This window comes from Microtus oregoni, unplaced genomic scaffold (assembly GCF_018167655.1).
Source record: "Microtus oregoni isolate MIOR12 unplaced genomic scaffold, Mior012 000003F_ref0000135, whole genome shotgun sequence".
In the NCBI taxonomy this organism is placed as follows: Eukaryota; Metazoa; Chordata; class Mammalia; order Rodentia; family Cricetidae; genus Microtus; species Microtus oregoni.
The window spans coordinates 39538097-39560814 of NW_024543062.1; the positions used below are offsets into that span (position 1 = coordinate 39538097).

The window sequence follows — 22718 nt, forward strand, 5'->3', positions numbered from 1 at the left end:
CTCGAGGAGCACATTTTAATGGAATCAATACATTCTTGCTGAAAGCCACATGAATCCATTGGAAAGAATACATTGTTACTGAAACCAATATGCAGCTTTATAATGTTTGTATGTTTTAGGGTAAGCAAAGGCATACATTTTAGCTATAACCAATATATTTTGTGGGACTAATACCAAGAAAGCCTCATTTCATAATAAAGTCAATTCATTCTTATACAAGTTAATATGGTATTCCATATTCCTGAGCCTGTGGTTCCGAATTAATGAAGACCATTATTTATACTGCTAAAAATGTAAGTGTTTCTAGATATGACATTAAAATAAAATTAGTTTTAAGGTATATATTTATTAAGTTACAAAAACTACTGGAAGTAAAGCTAAATTCCTTGTTTATGATCTATGTTTAAATTTTTAAAGATATATATATATATGTGTGTGTATATATATATATATATATCCAAATATATGTATTATAGCTAGAACTCAGTTGCTGGAATTTTAAAAATTCTTTTCTGTTTAATTAAATACTCAAGCTTCAGGAGAAATTGAATGTTAAGCCATTTACAAATTTACAGTCCCCAAATACTCTTCTTCATTGCTCAAAGAACAGAAACTCTTAAGATTCTCTCACTAAACCCTTCCCCCCTGAAATACATTAACCCATAGAGAGCATTATTAATCTTAAATGCATAAAAGAACATTAAAAAATAAATTTAAATAATGACTTGGCAATAAAATGGTCAAAGGAAAACATTAAAGAGGTGTTAAACAAAGCATATGTTTGAGTGTGTGTGTGTGTGTGTATGTATTCTTGTTGTTGCATATCTGTAGTTACCATTACAACATTCTCTTAGATTGTATGAAGAAAGCCTATTTTCCATTTCCACATTGGCTTGGTGTACTTCATCTTTAGCCCAAACAGAGATTTAAAAAAATAACACATTTTGTGTAACTAACATTTTAAAATTCAAATGTGCTTTTATTTAGAGAGCAGTTGGTTATTTCCCAAGACATCACTTAATTGGGAGAGTAACCTTGTTCTATAATTTATTCAACTTCAAATCTAAGGACAGTTTGTTTCCCCAGACATCTTCATTGCCTTTCAGTTTTCTCTGCTAATGACATTTCAGGAGGTTAAAGAATAAGGGAAGAGCTATACTATTGTAAATGTTTTAGCTGTAACATACATATATAAATACACATATATGTTTCAGGAAATCATGAATCATGGTTAAAAAATATTAAAATGAAATACAAAAATATTTCTAGTATATTTGGTTGCCAATTATATAACCAATGAAAAAATTCTCAAAACACTTAGTTGACTTCTTCAATTAGGAAAGGTACAGAGAATAAGGGGAAGTTTTTATATTCTCAGTAAATGAATAAATGAAACAAGAAAACTCTATGGAGTAAATGTTAAATTAAAAAATAGAAAAACAAATTTCTACTGTAAAAACAGTTTTCCAAGTCCCTCTTCGACTTTGAAGCTTCATTGTAAACCTGTACTCACTGCCTATGTTCTCAGCTCCGTGAAGATCTAACCTCTATACTGTTGCTAAGCTCGGAGCTTATTTTGACTCATGAAGTCCAACTCAGCTGCAGTGCTGTATCTTATAGATGAGATTTTATTTTCTTTTTGCAACATATCTTCATGATTCCCCATTTTCTGTATGTGGGTTCCAGAAGCAGGAACAGTGATGGAGTGTTAAAGATGTAAAGTTCCAAACTCAGGCTTTTTAACCTATGATGTATGGACTCCCAATTTTACCTGTGATTCAGAAACTGAACTCACTACAGCCATTTCTCATACCACCACCCTGCTCTTCATACTAGCTAACCTTGGAGCTGACTCCTCCAAGCTCTCCCTCCAAGCTCGTCTACAGGCATCTTTCTCTCTTGCATTACAGCTTCTACATCCACATGTACTCGCATTAATTAAGTTATTCTGAAGTAGCTTTGATCACTTTCAATAATTGGGTGTAATTTCATTTAATCCAGTTAAGACTGTGTATAACCATCACCTCTCCACAGATCCCTTAGTACTTCAGTACTGTCCAGTTATTAAATAACTATTAACCTATCTTAATCTTCACTCACATCAAGATCTCTTTTTTGTTTTCAAACCTCCTCCATTAATCCCTCCATCTTGAATTCATTTTGTCAAATTCTCCTCTAGTCCTTAGTCAGCAGCAACAGTATTGAAAGTAGGCTGTCCAGCACTTGCATTTCAACCAAGGAGAACACAATGAATCAAGCAGACTTTAGATAGTTTCATAGTCCTACCACATTGGCTTAACCAGTCCTGTGAGACCCATGTACAAAGGCAGGCCCAGATACCACACTTATATGCCCCTCAACTTGAGGGACTCTAAAATAAGCAGATCTCATCTACCATGAGGCTCTGGCACACCCATCATTCCCCTGGGATACTATTTGGAAGAATGTCCTGACGAAGGTGGAAGCATCACTAGATGTCTTCCCTAGGTGACCGCAGCAATGTTGCATCCTATGTCTTTCTTGGAGGAAATCACTTCATGTATTTTCCCAAGGATAGTGAATAACAATGATTAGCCACCAACAGTCTTTGCTTAAAGACACATAGAAATTCCAAATCACAGTCATTCCAGTACACTTCCATATTCAGCTGAGATTTCAGTTGTCCTAGCTTCAAGTCTTGCCAGTGTATTCAGCTTCTTTTGGACCCAGTCTTACCACATATACCTTTACAGTTTGCCACACAGGTTACTTAACCCTCTTGCTGTCAAGGATTTCACAGATATATGTAAGTAACATTGGTAGGCAAACCTTGTAACAATAGAGATAGACGTCAATCAATTTAGTTTTAGCTAGGTTTACCTGGCTCCTCAAAGTCCTATGAAGCCTTTTCTGCTCTTTGTGCACATCTTTTACCACTGCCCACAATGATGCCTCCAAATATCAAGCTTTTGTGCACCCTAGTAACATTATAAAATCATCTGCTTCCAGCATAACACAAAAGAATCATCTACACTGTAGACCAAATGACAACAGTGGGCTCCTTCTCATTTTGCTCAGTCTACAATATTTTCTCCCATTTTAACTGTGAATTGTCTCAACAGAAACAGCTCTCACCTGATAGAGATGGCTTATTCTGGAGCCAAATATAAGTGACCAAGGTCGGGAAACACACGTTTAGATTTTCCTAAAATACTATGTTCTAGTGTGGTAGCAGTTTCATGAAGTTTTAAAGAAGAAGAGTAATGAAAATAATAAATCAAGACAGTTTTCAAATGCATTGGTGGGCATATCAAGTAGAAAGTCCACAGAAAATTAAAAAAAAAAAACTCTACTGTAAACCTTGGATGGTGAAAACTAGAGGTGTGTTTATACATTCTAAAGAATTGTCCTAGCAAGTTATATACAAAGGAGGGCAGCAAGTAATGACTAAGGAGTTAAAGATGCCTAAGATAATTTGGAACTGGACTAGAAACGTTCCATCCTCTCCACATCATTGAAGTTCTAATCCATCAATCGTTTTTAGGTCACAGCTTCTTTGATCAGTTCTTGGGAACAGAATCCCCTCATCTCTACTCCTCTGAGTACCACTTGCTCTCAGATCAGAGCCTCATCACCTATTGTTTCTAATAGCACCAAGTTGTCTCTATGGACCTTATCCTTCGATTATTACTGGACTTTCAGTCCATGTAATCTGAAACACCTGACAGCAGATTTAAACAGGGCGACTACCCACCCATTTCTAAAATTCCTCTCTTTTCTGATTTTCTCAGGTCTAACTAACGCTGCCTTATTCCAATGTCACTCCAGACAAAACAGGACACACACTGCCTTGAATGCTGGATAATTTCTCCAGCCTAATCCATTTTTAGAAGGTGCAACCATATTAGCTACATATTTCATCCTTTGATGCTTAGAATTTTTTGTCTATTCTGTATGTCTTCATTCATTCTCAATTCCACCTCTAAGGTGATCATTTGTCAAGAAAAATTTCAGTGGGTCAATAGTCAAGTATAATCTCAACTCATTCATTTCTTGCAGTGTAAAATATATACTTTAAAAGGTATCACTGTTATTCTTTGCTTCCTTACCTTCCTATTCTTTCAGCATCTCTCCCTTTCTATCCTATAATTTATTCTGTACAAAGACTGCCTAAGCTTTCCTGGTCCAATGGCCCTTTGTTCTTATTCTCATCCTTTGCCCATCTTTCCTTCTGTGAGTGCACAATAAACAGACAATCATATTCCAACTCAGAATAAGTATCATCATCTCCTTTGAGTGAAACAGATAAGACTCTATGTGCATAATCTGGAAATATTTGTGAAATTTTGTGTTGGAGACTTACTTTTGCTAGCTAGTCCTCTGTTTCTTTAACTTAAAAATCAGGATACAGAACAGAGAATGCCTGATACAGCACCAGTACATCTGGACACATAATAAATCATGTCATCACTAGTAATTTTGCCATTGTTGATGTTCTCCAGTGTTCATCTCAATCTCTAGTATCTTTAGGTATTGTATAGTTCGTGTATGAATAATTTACTATTGTTGTGCATACACATAACAATTAAGAAACTCTTGTTTTAGATCCTGTGAGTAAATTGGGAGCATGGGGACCATGGGAGAGGGTTGAAGGGGAGGGGAGAATAAGATAGGGGAACAGAGAAAAATGTATAGCGCAAAAAAATCAATTTAAAAAAGAAACTCTTGTTTTGACAATGATTCTATTATTTATTGTTTCCTCCAAATAACTTCTAAAGTGATCTTTCCAAATAGATATTCATTAAATTTTTATTGATTGAATTTCTTGATGCTTTTTCATTTCCTTGGGAAAGGCAAGAATAATTATTTCTTATATATATTAGTTCTCTGCATGACTGGCATTCACAAGTTCACTTACATAATAAATTTATAGAGTCTATGTTTGAATTCAACTAAATCTTATTACATGCTATTTAAGAGAATTTCAATAAGAAATTATAGTTTGGGCTCTTTAAAGTAAGCCAGTGCAGTGCACTAAAACTTTATGATTTGTTTTTAAAGTTTTTGGGAATACCATTTGCTGTGTACAGTCTACGGTTGAAGGCTCCATGTTTCAGTCCTGAACACTTCTGAATTTTAAAACATTCAAGATGCATGAATTAAAAAAATATGTATTTGTACATTTAGTCAATCAAGAAAAAGCTTAAAGACCCAAGTTTGGTAACATAGCTTTGTATTATTCAGACAATGACGTGACTGGAATGACAATTAGGTGACAAAATCAAGTTATTACAATGATGGTTAGGTCATCCGAAAGATATCCTCTTGGGAGCCTTCCAGTCTCTGCAACCATGCTGAATGGCCACTGTGCTGATGGCATTTGCTACAGCTTCTGTGGTGACAGTGACAATGTCCTTTATTATAGGAGGCAATAAACTCATAGTCTGAGTTGTCAGATATTCTGAAAAATGCTCTTTTCAAGAAAAATTACAGCATCCCCTTTGACCATCATTTCTAAGTGAAGTCAGTCAATGCTAAGTAAGTGTCTTTCACCCATGGCACTCGCACCAGCATAAACTACTGGAGACAACATTGACAACACCAGCACAGACGCCGGCACTGGAGACAACATTAACAACACCAGTATAGACTCCAGCACTGGAGACAACATCAACAACACCGGCACAGACTCCAGCACTGGAGAACAACATTGACAACACCAGCACAGACTCCAGCACTGGAGAACAACATTGACAACAACAGCACAGACTCCAGCACTGGAAAACAACATTGCCAACACTGGTACAGTCTCCCACTGCTAAAGATAAAGACCATAGTTCACTTTCATATCTCACAGTATGCATTCACCTATAAAACAGACTGTTCTTATGATATTTTCATTTCAGGGTCACAGTGTGTGAACCATGGCAAGTCTCAAGAGCTTCACAATTAAAACCATGGCTCTTCCTCTCATCCTGGGCTAGAGCTGAGATCTCAAATGTAATAAGGTCTTGGAATTTGAAAAATATGCAGTGCCGAACTATGGCAATAGCTCTTAAATTACTTTCCTTATTTTCTACATTTTCTGAAAAAAAACTATGCAATCAAAACATATATCATTGTAATCAATTTAATATATAATAGAACTTGTCAGTGGCACAGATGGCATGGTTACAAATGACCTCCCAGAATCACTGGAGTCTACTTTTTTGCCAAATTTGTAGTCAGCCATTAATTTGAAACTACTTTTAGTATTTCTTAACTCTGAAAAGATTTAAAGATTAAGAATTAATATATATATATAATATATGCGTGGCTCTGTTAAAGCATGTGCCATAATAATTTGCTAAAGAAATTAGTTATCCAGGTATGACATATAGAAGAACGCTGGAGAAGTAAGCCAAGGACAGGCCATATAAGTTTTATTCTCAATTGAAAATGGAAGCATTAGAGGATAAAATTGGAACACTTTAGGGGCTGAGGCAAGATAATTACATGTTATAGGCCATAGTAGAATACATATTGAGACCATGTATAAAAAAATAAAAACAGCAGCATCAATTTGAGTTATTGATCTAGTCTGTGTGCCATGTTCCATATAAAATAAAAGACAATGTAAAATTCAAAATCTATTATTCACACAAACAGTGGATGAAAAGTGGAATTGTGTCAGAAATTCCCTGAGGACTCCTGAAAGATGTGGATCTTTTTAGTACTGAAGTAATGCAAGAGCCAGGCACAGTGGAGTGTACCTATTATTCCACAATGAGAGACTGAAGCAGGAAGATCTTCAGTTCCAAGACAGACTGACTTAGATAACAGGACTTTGTCTCAAAACACAACACATTTAAAATTCCAAAAAGTGATAGATTGTCTGATTGTGATTTTTAAAACATACAAAGGATTCAGTTTTCCTAATTTCTAGAGGTCATTGGATGAGTCACGGAGTGTCAGTCAGTCTTGCAGATAAGAAAATACAGTCTTCTTTGAGATGACATGACATATGGTAAAAAAAAGGGCTAACGTTTAAAGAAAGATGAGAATGACATAAGGAAGCCAACAGTAGGAAAATCCAGTGCTCGCACACAGACTCAGTATAACATAGGCTCAGTAGAGATCAACAGCAGGTCCGAAGGCCTGCGACCTGGGAATAGGAAGGGTTAGAGATCCGTGAAGCAAAAAGCTAGCAATAATTGCCCAGAACATTGAAGAAATTCAAGATTGTGAGCTATGAAAGTTCCTTTACATCGTCCAATGAGTTGGAGTTTTATTCTAAACTGAAACTGGAAGCCACTTAGAGGATTGGATGCAAGTGAAAAGAGTGACACATTTATAGCATTTCCCCTCTATAGATAGGGAGGATGGGCACAACACCTAGTGCAGAAAGACAGCATTGTAATTAGACTTCTATAATGGGAAGAGAGACAAAGGTCGCTTGGTCTTAGTTGCTCTTCAGTGAAGTCTGTAATTAATATCTAAACTGCAAATATGCTTTCCAAAGAATTTCAGTGATATATTCTCATAATGACCCAAAGACACACTCATCATTTCATCCCCAATTTTAATATCACTAATGGTAAAATTGTAAGTGATTTATACGGGGTCACACAGCTATTTGGATTTAGAAGGTGAGCCCTGATCTCAACTCCGTGGCCACAGGCTAGAATAACACTTAATAACAGGTTTAGAAATGCTTTACTTTTAAAGATTATAGAATTTTTGAGTGGATTGAAAACAAATAAGATTTCTGGTGATTTGGGGATTTTTGGTTTTTTGTTTATTTTTAAAATTTTTTCAAGTTAATTTTCTGAAACTTGTTCAACAAGTAGACAACAAACATGGCAACAACTTCAAGTTCTTAACATGGATGTTCTTTCCACAACAGTGCAGTTAGTCCATCACATAGTGATTCTCAGACAGAAAATAAACAGTTATATTGGATAGCTCGAGTTTGGCACTAGCCTCAAAGATAAATACACAATTATTTTGTCAATTTACTAAGTACCTATAGAATATCTATTTGCAGGAACTGTCACAGATGACAACGATTTAAAAGTTAATGTTATAGTATCTGCCTTGTAGGAGATTACAATCAACTGGGAAGGTTAAAACTGATGTCCTGGAACCATAAAGGATACGGCAATAATGAATGAAATCATAATTGGCATTTAAGGAAAAGCAAGAAGTCAAACTTTTCCAAACTTTGTTCTATGAGGTATGCCTGATGTTAGAAGAGTACTCAGAGAAAAAACAAAACAACAACAAACAACAACAGCAAAATAAGAAGAAGGAGGAGAAGGAGAAGCAGAAAGAGAAGGAGACAAAGAAGGAGAAGCAGAAGAAGCAGAAAAAGCAGAAGGAAGAAGAAGAAGAAGAAGAAGAAGAAGAAGAAGAAGAAGAAGAAGAAGAAGAAGAAGAAGCAGAAAAAGCAGAAGCAGGAAGAAGTAGAAGGAAAAAAGTAAAGTCTTGGATGTATTTAAACAACTGATATGTACATAAAACATGACTAACCTAGAATACGCACAGAAGAGAAGAGAGTGTTTTGGCTACCGTAGGACTATGTTATTGTTATTGTTCAGGGGCTAATGGATACTAAATAAACAAAAATGAGTCCATCTTACAGAACATTGTCAGCATATTAAAACGGATAAAAATATTGCCTCAATTTAATGTGGTACAGAACTAGAATTTAATCTGTGAAGTCTCTCTAATCATGTTGGAAGGTCATGAAAATAACTTACTCAGATTATGTGATGACAGTTCATTCCAGACCCTTTTCAAAAATTCCATTACACTGAGAATAGTGATTTGAGCATTTAATTTGCATCCCCAAAGCTGTATCATTTTATAGGCAGTACAAGATTTGATTGTATCTGTGGAAACCCAGGGTTACCTATTGCTTAGTTGGGGAGGGCTTCACTCCAGCCCCCAGCATCCATTTTTGGAATGTTGGGTGGAAAGTTCCATTTCAAAGCTCTCTGCCCTGAGAGTTGCCTCAGTCCAAACTCCACCTCTGAGAAAGCCCACCAAACAGTGACCTCTCCCCAGGGAAGGTCAAGACCATTCTCACAGGCTGTTTAAACTGCCCCCCAGTGAATGAACATGTGGCCTCCCTTCTTCTGTGGTCTTTCAGTTCTCTGTACCATCTCTGTCTTTTTCTGGGGGTGGGGCAAACAGTAGCACTGGCAGCCATTAAACTGGGAACCTTCTAATTAGGTTTAATGTGGTCTGATTGGGATTATTTGCATCAGCAGAGAGGTGTGTTGGTCAAGAAAAAACACTTAAGACCTATATGCAGTGGTTGACCATCGGTTCTATACTATCATTGGCTATTTTCTAGTTTTTCTTCTGTTCAGCCTTTCTCATTATTCCAACAGTAAGGTCTCAAGTTCCCAGAAAAACTGGCTAACTGAGATGCCTATGAACAAATCAAAGTGGATCTGGATGCCAAGTTCTCCCAGCCTACCTCAGTTCCTACCTGTTACAGGGTCTTTCTTGCTGGCTTACTCTACCACCTAACCTGAACTCTGCACCTTTTTCCCCAGATGCTCTTCTCTACATAATCCAGACATTTTGACTGTGTTGGTCCTTTCTTCCTTTTTCCCCTAATTCCCTTTGGCCTCCTGGTCCCCTGGTCCTCTGGTTTCCTGGCTCTCTGCTTTCCCCTCTGGCCTCTCCTGTTTACTCTGGACCCTTCCAGATGCCTCCAGTTGTGCTTTCCTTTTTATCTATAATAAACCTTCTCCTCCAATCACACCTATAAGCACCCCAGTCCTCCCTTTCATTTCTTTTTTCATTCACTAACCACTAACTACAGTACTATGCTACAAAGCTCTATCAATATAATATCACTGCAGAGCGAGCCTCCAACAGGACAGAAAACAGCTGAGGAGTGTCATTTTCCTTTGATCACAATTTTCAGAGGAAAAAAAATACAAAACAAAGTAAATGATTAATTTTATTTTTATTTTGTTTATTTACTGATGCTGGTGATTGAAATCAGCACCCTGCACAATGCCACTGAATCACTCCATCACTCAACTACACCATTAGCCCCAAATCATAACTTTTATAACTGAGTATAACAAAACAGCAAGAAAAATAAACTATTAAACCCAAAACATGAAACACTGTTTTTTTACCCCTCATGAATTTCTTTATACCTTAAGCTGTCTTCCAATATAATGGAAGTCATATTTCACAGCATCTCCTACTCTACACTTATTTATCCTGTTTTGCCATTAGCTCATTTAGAAAAAATGTATCTTGCTTATCTTACACCCCTGGTTCCTAACCAAGGTTATGTTCACATAGAAAAGTGAAATAATGGGTAAAAAGATAAAAATACACCATGTTATTTGGCTCCTGCATAGCATCCATTAAATTGTAGCAGATTCAGAGAACCTCTAAATACATACTGAGAGGCTAGTAAAGGCCTTTGGGAGAATCCCAATCAACAACAGATACTTCCTGTACCACCTGAAGATGATGACTGAAGATTCTGTCTTCTAAGACCATTTATTCATCTTTAAGAAGAATAAATTAGAAATTTGTTTGTATTCCTCAGCTGACATGCCTGGCTTCCTCCCATAAATTCTGGTTGTATTCCAAGAGATTTCTGAGAATAAATATGTCTCTCATAAGATTATTTGTTATAGATTATCAAACCTTGTCCCTGCCATATTTTATTTTACACCAAAGTGTTTACAGTAATAAACTTTAATAAAATATAGACAGAACCTAATTGAAATTGCTCATCATAGCAACAGCAAAATGATAGCTTTTCTCAGGGGATACTAACCCTTGTTTAATCAAAACACCGGAAACAAGCAGGCACTATGGTTTGCATCTGTAACCCTAACTACTTGGGTACTTGAGGCAAGAGGATGAAAAACTCAAGTCTTGCACTGACAACCTAGCAAGACATTGTCTCAGAACAAAGTTTAAGCCACTGTAGAGCATCTGCTTAGCACATGCTAGGCCGGCCCTGGATTCAATCGCTATCCTCTCGTACTGAGGAGAGGGAGAAATGAAAGCATACTGTTGTACGTCTTGGAATGCAAACAATATACTCTCTGGTTCTGTTGAAAGACCCTACAGACCCCCTCCTCAAAACCCACAGCTAGCATGCTTCCGGGGGAACGTCCTGTTTGCTTTAAAAAAAAAAATTATCCGGATCAGCAGCCAGCCTGCTCTCGTAAGAACATCCCACGTGCTTGAGAGAGCAGGATGTCTATGAGATAGGAAGACTGCAGGGCAGGATGTCAATAAGATAGGACATCAATAAAGCAGGTTGACTGCAAAACAGGATATCTATGAGATAGGAACAGTCATGCCCCCCGCCTCATTCCGATAACCACGCTTTTGCTTCTGTAAACTTGCTTTTTGCTCTTCCCTATAAAAGGCCCGCTCTCCAGTTGGCAGGCGCACAAGTCCTCCGAAAGACTTTGCTGCCAGCAGGTACCTATGTTTACTCAATAAACCTCTTGCTAATTGCATCCTGTGGTCTGGACTTGAAGTGTCCTGGTTCTGGGAACATCATTGGAGGAAAAGGTCCTCTCTGAGGGTCTTTCACTGTAAGTGTGGGCACGGTGAAACCATGGAAGAAGATCACTCCATGGGTAGAAAGAAAGGTATGCTGGGGTTTCAGACTTCCAGACTGTTGACTCTCCGTGGTGGGAGTGGGGAACAAAAACAGTAGAAACAGTGGTGAAAGCCTTGTCAGTTTTAAAAGGACAGGTAGTAGAGGGAAAGGTGTGTGAGCCAGGACCAGACCATCTGGGCGTTAGAGCCACAGGATGGTAAGGTGTGGACCTGAGGGCTAGTGTGGGAACTGTGCTCTGTGACAGGTTTGTTGGATTAATTGGGAGCTAAATACTCATTGTCCCCAGCGTAGCCAGATTTAGGTAGGAATCTTCTCAGGGATCCTGGCTGAAATGGTCAGAATGACACAGACCTTGTAAAGTTTAATGAGAATAAAGCAGGATTGTGTATACATGGGGTAGAGTGCAGTAAATGGCTCCGGCCAAGGAGAGCACTGACAATGAGGGGACTTGAGCAACAGTTTGATCAAAATTAATCACTTTGATTTTCATTGTCGATGCCGGACATGACAGTAGAGGTCTAATAGAAGCTCATAGAGCAAGTCAGCCTTCAGGTACTTGTTCTCCAGGTGTGCTCTGGACCCGCAATCAGCAGAGTCTCCACGTTCAGGATTTTCTCACACAGGTTGGAGCAGAAGCTAGCAGCTAAAGCATTTGCTTGTGCACAGCTCATTCTCTAAGCCGGTGTTGTGTGGGAGAGAGTGAAGCACCCGTTCACGCTCTGTTTGTCCTTCCTCTGGGATCCCTTCACATATAATTGCTAAGGGCAGTCACACAAAATGTAAATCTTCATTTCTATGTGGCCCTGCTGCTCCCACAAGTCACCTGCACATGAAAGATGTTTGTCTTGATTGCATCTCAGGATTGAATGAGCAGTCAAAAACTGCTCTCACCAATGCTTTATCACAGGGGCTACAAGCCTCCATGACAGGACTCCTCCTGAGGCAATAATGCATCCCCTTCCATTAGTGAGAAGCATATAAAAGGTGTCAGAACTGCTTCCCTGGGACAGGGGCCTCCTCAGGCAGGCAGATGTGCTGTGTATGAAGAGAAGTTTTCAAAAGCTTTCCACACTCTCTGCCTGGGGCAGAGCAAACAGGGCTGTGGCCATCAAAGACAGCTGCTGGCCTCCAGGGTTGATGGGTTAGATACTGGATTGAATTTCCTAGTCTTGCTCCTCCCCACTATACTTGGTTTGTTTGGTTTTGGTTTTTCATTTTAGCATGTTTATAAAGTTAGTCTCTTTTAATTTTCTTACCCATCCATGTGTAATAGTAAAGCAGAATAAAAAATCAGAACTACCTCATCAGAACCAACTGAAAATGAATGGAATCATCAGGGAAGATCCTGAAGATTCAGGCATGCTGAATCCCATCTTGGATCTTCCCACTTGAAAGTACAGCAACACACAATTACCCCCAGTCCAAACAACAGCTGAGCTACAAGTAATTAGTTTGTTTTCCTTTCTCCCTTCCCACAGCAGTGGCAGTCCAGAAGTCAAGGTGGAAAAGGAAATGTAAGTTTCGACCAAAAGATGATTTTCCCTGAGACTGTACATTTGAGAAGTTAGCAAGAGAAATTCTCTTCTATGTTTTAAAGGATAAGCATTCTGTTATCACATCAACACAACATTGACATGAATACATCTTTTATAACTGTTAATATGTTTCCAGGTCTGTAATTAGTGTTTTTAAGAACATCAATTATACACAATTCTTCATATTTAACAAAGACAAAACAGTGCTTTCAGGAAAATGGAAGGGTTGTAACTCAGCTCAGAAGGAAACCTAGGATATATCTATTAAGTCGATCAGAAACCATGAGAAAAAGATTCTTCTTTTTATCTACTTTCCATGAGCTTACCTGATATTTGACCTGAAGAGGAGAAGAAAAAGTAGGGAGAGAAAAACAGAGCTAATGGAGTAAATCTTTCCTCTAACTAATAGCTCACTAAAGTAACCCAACACTAAGGAAACTTTGGTTCTTCTTAACTTAATTATCAGTTAGATCTAAAAAGACCCCAAGTGGAAAACAGGGTCTTCCAGAGAGTCCCTATCCCCAAGATCACAGAATAAGTACCCAGATCTCCACCAAGATTCTGATCTTAGTTCCCCTCTGTGTTTTGTCCAGTTGTGATTTTCTGTGATGGTCTCCATCTATTGAAAAGAGAAGCTTTTTTGATGGCTGAGAGACTCCGTGTTATAAGGTAAATATTTAGAATACAGTTAGGAATTATGCTGGTTCAGTAAATTGATGATAGCAGATTCTTTTCTAAGACTCATGACCTCACTAACCCTGTGGAACTGATTAGGCTTTGAAAGACCCTACAGACCCCCTCCTCAAAACCCTCAGCTAGCATGCTCCCGGGGGAACGTCCTTTTTGTTTAAAAAAAAAAAATTATCCGGATCAGCAGCCAGCCTCCTCCCATAAGAACATCCCATGTGCCTGAGAGAGCAGGAGATAGAGATAGGAAGACTGCAAGGCAAGATGTCAATAAGATAGGATGTCAACAAAGCAGGTTAGCTATAAGATAGGAACAGGATGATTGTTGCCAGGCATCCATGCTGAGAGAGGAAACCATTCATGCCCCCGCCCCCCGCCACATTCCGATAACCACGCTTTTGCTTCTGTAAACTTGCTTTTTGCTCTTCCCTATAAAATGCCCGCCCTCCAGTTGGCAGGCGCTCAAATCTTCCGAGAGATCTTGCTGCCCACAGGTACCTGTGTCTACTCAATAAACCTCTTGCGATTTGCATCCCTGCGGTCTCGGCCTGTTCCTTGGCGTTGGGGAGGTCTCCTCCCGAAAAGAGGTCCTCATCGAGGGTCCTTCATTTGGTGCATTGGCCGGGAATTGAGACCCCCCACCCAGGGATCACCGACTCACCAACGGGAGGTAAGCTGGCCAGCTCCGTCAGTTGTCTTCTGTGTTCTTTGTTCAGTTGTCTTCTGTGTTCTCTGTTGAGGGTCTTCCGTGTTCTTTGTCGAATTTTGTACACTCAGGTCTGAGTGCGCTGTACCTGGCAGAGGGAAGGGGGCTGACAAGCCTGGGACTTCTCCCCCATAGTCCATGGAAGACGTTCCACGGACATCGGAGTCAGTCCGCAAGGACTTCTGGAGCCCGATTCTTCGGAGCTCAGCCCGTATAAGGATACGTGGTCCTAGTTGGAGGAGAGGGATCCGGACCCTCAGAGCCTCCATCTGAGTTTTGCTGCGCTGTGCATCTGTTCTGTCTCTCTGTTCTGTCAGCATCTGTTCTGTCTCTGTCTTTGTGTGTGTTTTTTTGTTGTTGTTGTTTTTATATTTGGTTCCCTTCTCTTCGAGAAGATGGGACAAACCCTAACCACCCCATTGAGCCTTACTTTAGACCACTGGCCTAACGTCCGTGCCCTAGCCGACAACCTGTCAGTCGATGTTCGAAAGAAGAAATGGGTGATCTTTTTTTCATCCAAGTGGCCTACTGTTGAATCAGAATGGCCAAGAGACGGCACTTTCAATCTCAATATTATTTCCCAGGTTAAGGCAAAAGTGTTCAGCCCAGGACCACATGGACACCCGGACCAACGCGCCTACATTGTTACCTGGGAAAGTTTGGCATGTGACCCGCCCCTATGGGTCCAGCCCTTTGTCATCTCTAACAACATCTCTAACAAACCCCAACCTCCTCTTACCCCTACAGCCCCTAAGGCTCCCCCTCCCCAGGAGAGCCAACCACTTGTGCCTCTTCCTCCTGCACCTTCCCCTGCCCCACCCTCTTCTTCCCTATAGCCCACCATTCTTAAGGAGAAGGTTCCCAAAGAAAAACCTCCCGAAACCTACCCCTGCGCCCCCTCCCATCCTTCCTCCGAACCCTGACTCTCCCCTCACTGACCTTCTATCAGAAGAACCCCCTCCTTATGCAGATCCAGAGGATCCAGAGAGTCCGGATGGGCCAGAGACTGCAGCGGTGGGTGGACAGCCTGCACAAGTCTCCCCAGCCCCTTCACCCATGGCGGAAAGACTCCGGGGAAGGCGCAAACCACCCCCCGATTCCACTACTCATGCCCTACCCTTGAGAGAGGGCCCAAACGGCCAACAGCAATACTGGCCATTCTCTGCCTCAGATCTATACTATTGGAAACACCATAACCCCCCATTCTCCAAAGATCCAATAATGCTGACTAACCTGATTGAGTCTATTTTAGTCACCCACCAGCCCACTTGGGATGATTGCCAGCAACTTTTGCAAGCCCTGCTGACCTCGGAGGAAAAGCAAAGAGTCTTTTTGGAGGCTCAGAAAAATGTTCCAGGTGACAACGGGAGCCCAACCCTTTTGCCTAACGAAATTGACGAGGCCTTCCCTCTGACGCAACCTGACTGGGATTTCACTACAGCTGCAGGTAGGGGACACCTATGCCTCTATCACCAGTTGCTAATCGTGGGTCTCCGAGCGGCAGCACTCCACCCCACCAATTTGGCCCAGGTTAAGCAAGTAATACAGGGAAATGAAGAGACGCCCCCAGCCTTCTTAGAAAGGCTCAAGGACGCTTATAGGATGTATACCCCCTATGACCCTGAAAATCCAGGGCAAACTACAATTGTATCCATGACTTTCATCTGGCAGTCTAGTCCGGATATTAGAAGCAAATTGCAGAGGCTTGAGGGTCTCCAGGGATATACTATACAAGACTTACTAAAAGAGGCAGAGAAGATTTTCAATAAGAGAGAGACTCCAGAAGAAAAAGAGGAAAGATTATGGCAGAGAATGAAAGATCGGGAGGATGAAAGAGACAAGAGGAAAAACAAGGAATTAACTAGGGTGTTGGCCACCATGGTTCAGGGACAGAATAGAGAGGGAGACAGGAAGGGAGAACGACGTAGGGCCAAGGTGGACAGAGACCAATGCACCTATTGTAAAAAATGAGGACACTGGATTAAGGATTGCCCCAGGAGGAACAAAGGACCTAGAAAGCCCAGGCCCCAAACCTCCCTCCTCACCTTAGAGGATTAGGGATCTCAGGACCAGGAGCCCTCCCCCCCCCCCAAGCCCAGAATAACTCTTGATGTCGGGGGGCAACCAGTCACCTTCCTAGTAGACACTGGGGCCCAGCATTCAGTCCTGACCCAGACTTCAGGGCCACTCAGCGAACGATCTGCTTGGGTCCAAGGAGCCACTGGTGGCAAGAGATATCGATGGACAACTAATCAGAAGGTTCAGCTGGCTATTGGTAAGGTGACGCATTCCTTTCTACATGTTCCGGACTGTCCCTATCCCTTGTTGGGTAGAGACCTCCTCACCAAGCTAAGGGCCCAAATTCATTTCGAGGACACAGGGGCTAAGATAACGGGCCCAGATGAAGGTCCCCTCCAAATTTTAACCCTCCAACTGGAGGATGAATATAGACTTTACGAGCCCCCGGGGAAACAGACAATTGACATGGCCCCTTGGCTCAATGACTTTCCATTGGCATGGGCAGAGACCAGGGGAATGGGGATGGCTTTACAACAACCTCCACTTATCATTCAATTGAAGGCAACAGCTACTCCTGTTTCAATCAAGCAGTACCCCATGTCCCATGAAGCATATCAAGGCATTCTCACTCCCTGCCGGTCACCATTGAATACCCCCCTTTTACCAGCAAAGAAACCGGGGACTGGGGACTACCGGCCAGTGCAGGATTTGAGGGAGGCCAACAAAAGGGTGGAGGACATACACCCCACGGTCCCCAACCCCTACAACCTATTGAGCACTCTGCCGCCATCTAATACGGTTTGGTATACCGTATTAGACTTAAAGGATGCCTTCTTTTGATTGCGGCTATATCCGGAGAGCCAATCCCTTTTTGTCTTTGAATGGAAGGACCCAGATCTTGGACTTTCGGGTCAATTGACCTGGACACGGCTCCCCCAGGGGTTCAAAAACAGCCCGACCCTCTTTGATGAGGCCTTACACTGGGACCTGGCAGACTTTTGGGTTCAGTACCCTGCCCTGACATTGCTCCAATACGTAGATGACCTCCTTCTGGCGGCTGCTTCAGAGAAAGAATGTCAGGAGGGTACAAAGGCCCTTCTACAGACATTGGGACAAGCAGGCTATTGGGCATCAGCCAGGAAGGCTCAGATATGCCAGAAGCAAATCATTTACCTAGGTTATCAATTAAAAGATGGACAGAGATGGCTGACCGAGGCACGCAAACAGACTATTACTAACATTCCTGCCCCCCGGAACCCCCGCCAGCTAAGAGAGTTCCTGGGAACAGCAGGATACTGCCACCTCTGGATCCCAGGGTTTGCAGAGCTGGCTGCACCCTTGTATCCATTAACTAAACAAGGAACAATGTTTGATTGGGGGAAGGACCAACAGAGGGCTTTCAAAAACGTTAAGAAAGCCTTGTTAGCCTCCCCTGCTCTAGGCCTCCCTGACATTACCAAGTCTTTCGATTTGTTCGTGGATGAAAAATAGGGTCACGCTAAAGGGGTCCTAACTTAAAAACTGGGCCCTGGGAGGCGTCCTGTAGCTTACTTCTCAAAGAAACTTGACACAGTAGCTTCAGGGTGGCCGCCCTGTCTGCGAATGGTAGCAGCTATTGCAGTTCTCACCAAGGACATGGGTAAACTGACTCTGGGCCAGCCATTGACTATCCTGGCACCCCATGTGGTGGAGGCCCTGGTCAAACAGCCTCCAGACCACTGGCTCTCTAATGCCCACATGACTCATTACCAAGCAATGCTCCTGGATATGGACCGGGTGCACTTCGCACCTGTGGTCGCTCTTAATCCCGCGACCTTGCTCCCCCTGCCGGAGGAAGCCCAACACCATGACTGCCTCCAGATCCTTGCGGAAATACATGGGACCAGGCCAGACCTGACGGATCAACCCCTCTGAGATGCTGACTATACTTGGTATACGGATGGCAGCAGTTTCCTGGCAAATGGGGAACGAAGAGCGGTGGCGGCAGTGACAACGGAGACTGAGGTAATTTGGGCTGAAGCCCTCCCCGCAGGCACCTCCGCCCAGAGGGCTGAACTCATCGCTCTGACCCAGGCACTCCGGATGGCAGAAAGTAAGAGGCTAAATGTTTATATGGATAGCCGATATGCCTTCGCCACGGCTCACATACATGGGGAAATTTATCAAAGACGTGGGCTGCTGACCTCAGAAGGAAAGGAAATTAAGAACAAACTTGAAATACTGGCACTCCTAAAGGCCTTATTTTTGCCCCCAAAATTAAGTATTATGCACTGCCCTGTGCATCATAAAGGCCATAGCCCTGAGGCAAAGGGAAATAGACTGGCAGATGACACTGCTCGAGAGATTGCTATGAAATCAACCAAGACCTCCCAAGCTTTCCCCTTGATGAACCCGAAAGAGGCCCCAGCCTCCAGTTCGCTACCCTATAGTACAGAGGACATTGATCTCCTAAAGAAAATGGGGGCAACATATGACCCCAAAAAGCAACATTGGGTTTTTAAGGAAAAGATTGTTATGCCAACAAAACATACTTATAAAATAATAGACTGCTTACATAAATTGACCCATTTGGGGCCAAAGAAGATGAAGACCTTGTTGGACAGACAGGAGTCAGGCCAACACCTCCTGAACAGGAATGGAGCCCTGCAAAAAGTGATTGATGAATGCCAAGCCTGCGCTCAGGTAAACGCAGGCAGAACCAAGCTTGGTCCAGGAGTTCGGGTATGGGGACATCGTCCTGGAGTACATTGGGAGATCGACTTTACAGAGGTTAAGCCAGGTCTCTATGGGTACAGATACCTCTTGGTGTTCATAGACACTTTTTCAGGATGGGTGGAAGCCTTTCCCACCAAACACGAAACCGCAAAGGTGGTGACCAAAAAGCTCTTGGAAGAAATCTTTCCCAGGTACGGAATGCCTCAAGTCTTAGGCACCGATAATGGCCCTGCCTTCGTCTTCCAGGTAAGTCAGTTGGTGGCCAAACTCCTAGGGGTCGAATGGAAATTACATTGTGCGTATAGACCCCAAAGTTCAGGGCAGGTAGAACGCATGAATAGAACAATTAAGGAGACCTTATCCAAATTAACGCTTGCAACTGGCACTAGAGACTGGCCCTGTACAGAGCCCGCAACACTCCGGGGCCTCATGGACTGACACCTTTTGAAATCCTATATGGAGCTCCTCCCCCATTTATAAATTTCTTTGATTCAAACATTGCCGATTTTGCTGACAGTTCTTCTCTGGAAGCCCATTTACAGGCGTTACAGATTGTGCAAAGAGGTCTAGAAGCCACTCGCCGCTGCTTACCGAGACCAACTGAAGCAGCCGGTGGTACTGCATCCCTTCCAGATAGGAGATACTGTTTGGGTCTGCAGACACCAGACCAAAAACTTGGAACCTCGGTGGAAAGGCCCTTACACTGTCCTTCTGACCACTCCAACGGCACTGAAGGTTGACGGCATCGCAGCCTGGATCCACGCCTCGCACGTTAAGGCAGCCCATACAGCTGAGAAAGCGGAGCCCGCTGCGACCCCAGCACGGAGAATCCAACGCACTCAAAACCCCTTAAACCTAAGGCTTACCTGTGGGGCCCTTTGACTATTATATGGGCCCTACTAAGACTGGGGATGGCGACACAAGAAAATAGCCCGCACCAGGTTTTCAATATAACCTGGAGGGTTACAAATCTCATGACAGGAAAAGTAGCCAATACCACCTCCCTGTTGGGAATGATGACGGATGCTTTCCCAACCCTGTACTTTGACCTTTGTGATTTGGTGGGAGAGTCTTGGAACCCCTCAGATCAGGAACCATTCCCAGGATATGGCTGCCATCATCGGGGGGGGGGGGGGGGGGGGCGTGGCATGGGACCAGGAACAAAGACTTTTATGTTTGTCCAGGACAAAACACACAAAAGGGGTGTGGAGGGCCGGGGGACGGTTACTGTACCCAATGGGGTTGCGAAATGACGGGGGAGGCTTACTGGAAACCCTCCTCCACCTGGGATCTAATCACGCTCAGATGAGGAACCACACCTGTGTACTCGGGAAGGGGGCCCTGGACTTGCGGAGGAAAAGCTTGTGGCCCCTGCTATGATACTGCTACCGCTACCAATGTCCAGGGCGCCACCCCAGGAAGTAGATGCAACCCCTTAGTCCTAGATTTCACCACGTAAGGGAAAAAGGCCTCTTGGGACGGACCCAAATCATGGGGATTGCGCCTATACCGTTCTGGATATGATCCTGTCACTGTTTTCATTAACCCGACAGGTGATGAATGCAGGCCCTCAGCTATCAATAGGGCCAAATCCAGTCTTACCAGAACAAAAATCCCCTTCTCAGCCAGCACAAGCCTTACCCCCAGCAGCACATCATAATACCTCAATGACCCCCTTAGCCAGCAATAGTACCCCTAGCACACCCACCACTACTACCACTACCCTGTCTCCCTGTCAACCTGGAACAGGGGATAGACTACTCAACTTGGTACAAGGAGCCTATCTGGCTCTCAATTTCACAGATCTGAACAAGACCCAAGATTGCTGGCTATGTCTGGTCTCAAGACCCCCTTACTATGAAGGAGTGGCCGTTCTAGGTAACTACACCAACCAAACCTCTGCACCCACCAGCTGCACTTCCATCCCCCAGCATAAGCTGACTCTGTCTGAAGTATCTGGACAGGGACTTTGCATAGGGACTATTCCCAAAACCCACCAGGCCTTATGTAATTCTACCCAAAAGGTGTCCAGAGGAACCTATTACCTAGCTGCCTCCAAAGGGACCTATAGGGCATGCAGTACTGGATTAACCCCATGCGTTTCAGCTGCTGTGCTCAGTGAAACCTCTGATTACTGCGTTCTAATTGAATTATGGCCCAAAGTTACATACCATGATCCTGAATACATCTATAGTCATTTTGAAGGGAGACCCCGATTTAGGAGAGAACCAGCCTCCCTAACTTTGGCCTTATTGCTGGGAGGCATCACTATGGGGGGAATAGCGGCAGGGGTGGGCACAGGGACCACCGCTCTTATGGAGACCAGCCAATTTAGACAACTTCAGGCAGCCATGCATACTGATATCAAGGCACTGGAAGAATCGGTTAGCGCACTCGAAAAGTCATTAACCTCCCTCTCAGAGGTAGTCCTACAAAACAGGAGGGGGCTAGACATGTCGTTTTTGCGAGAGGGAGGGTTATGTGCAGCACTCAAAGAGGAATGCTGCTTCTATGCGGACCACACTGGGCTGAGACAATATGACAAAGCTTAGAGAGAGGTTAAGACAGAGACAAAAGCTGTTTGAATCACAACAAGGATGGTTCGAAGGATGGTTTTATAAGTCTCCCTGGTTTACAACTCTATTGTCTTCTTTGATGGGTCCCTTGATTATCCTTCTTCTGATACTCCTGTTTGGGCCCTGCATCTTAAACCGCCTGGTCCAGTTTATAAAAGACAGGCTGTCAGTCATTCAGGCCCATCAGTATCACATGTTACCACAACAAGAAACCGAGGTTCTGTAATTGCTTTGAGTAAAAGATTAAACTCAACAAAAAAAAGGGGGGGGAATGAAAGACCCTACAGACCCCCTCCTCAAAACCCTCAGCTAGCATGCTCCCGGGGGGAACGTCCTGTTTGTTTTTTAAAAAAAAATTCTCCAGATCAGCAGCCAGCCTGCTCCCGTAAGAACATTCCATGTGCCTGAGAGAGCAGGAGATAGAGATAGGAAGACTGCAAGGCAAGATATCAATAAGATAGGATGTCAACAAAGCAGGTTAGCTATAAGATAGGAACAGGATGATTGTTGCCAGGCATCCATGCTGAGAGAGGAAACCATTCATGCCCCCCCCCCCCCCGCCACATTCCGATAACCACGCTTTTGCTTCTGTAAACTTGCTTCTTGCTGACACCCATGCTGAGAGAGGAAACCATTCATGCCCCCGCCTCATTCCGGTCGACCGATAACCACGCTTTTGCTTCTGTAAACTTGCTTTTTGCTCTTTCCTATAAAAAGCCGGCCCTCCAGTTGGCAGGCGCTCAAATCTTCCGAGAGATCTTGCTGCCCACAGGTACCTGTGTCTACTCAATAAACCTCTTGCGATTTGCATCCGTGCGGTCTCGGCCTGTTCCTTGGCGTTGGGGAGGTCTCCTCCCGAAAAGAGGTCCTCATCGAGGGTCTTTCAGCTTTCAATA

General features: G+C 42.8%; 1 pseudogene; it reads left to right on the forward strand.

The window, feature by feature from the left end:
* The first annotated feature begins 18613 nt into the window (after window positions 1-18613).
* On the forward strand, window positions 18614-22048 carry LOC121446191 (annotated as a pseudogene).
* Window positions 22049-22718: the final 670 nt, after the last annotated feature.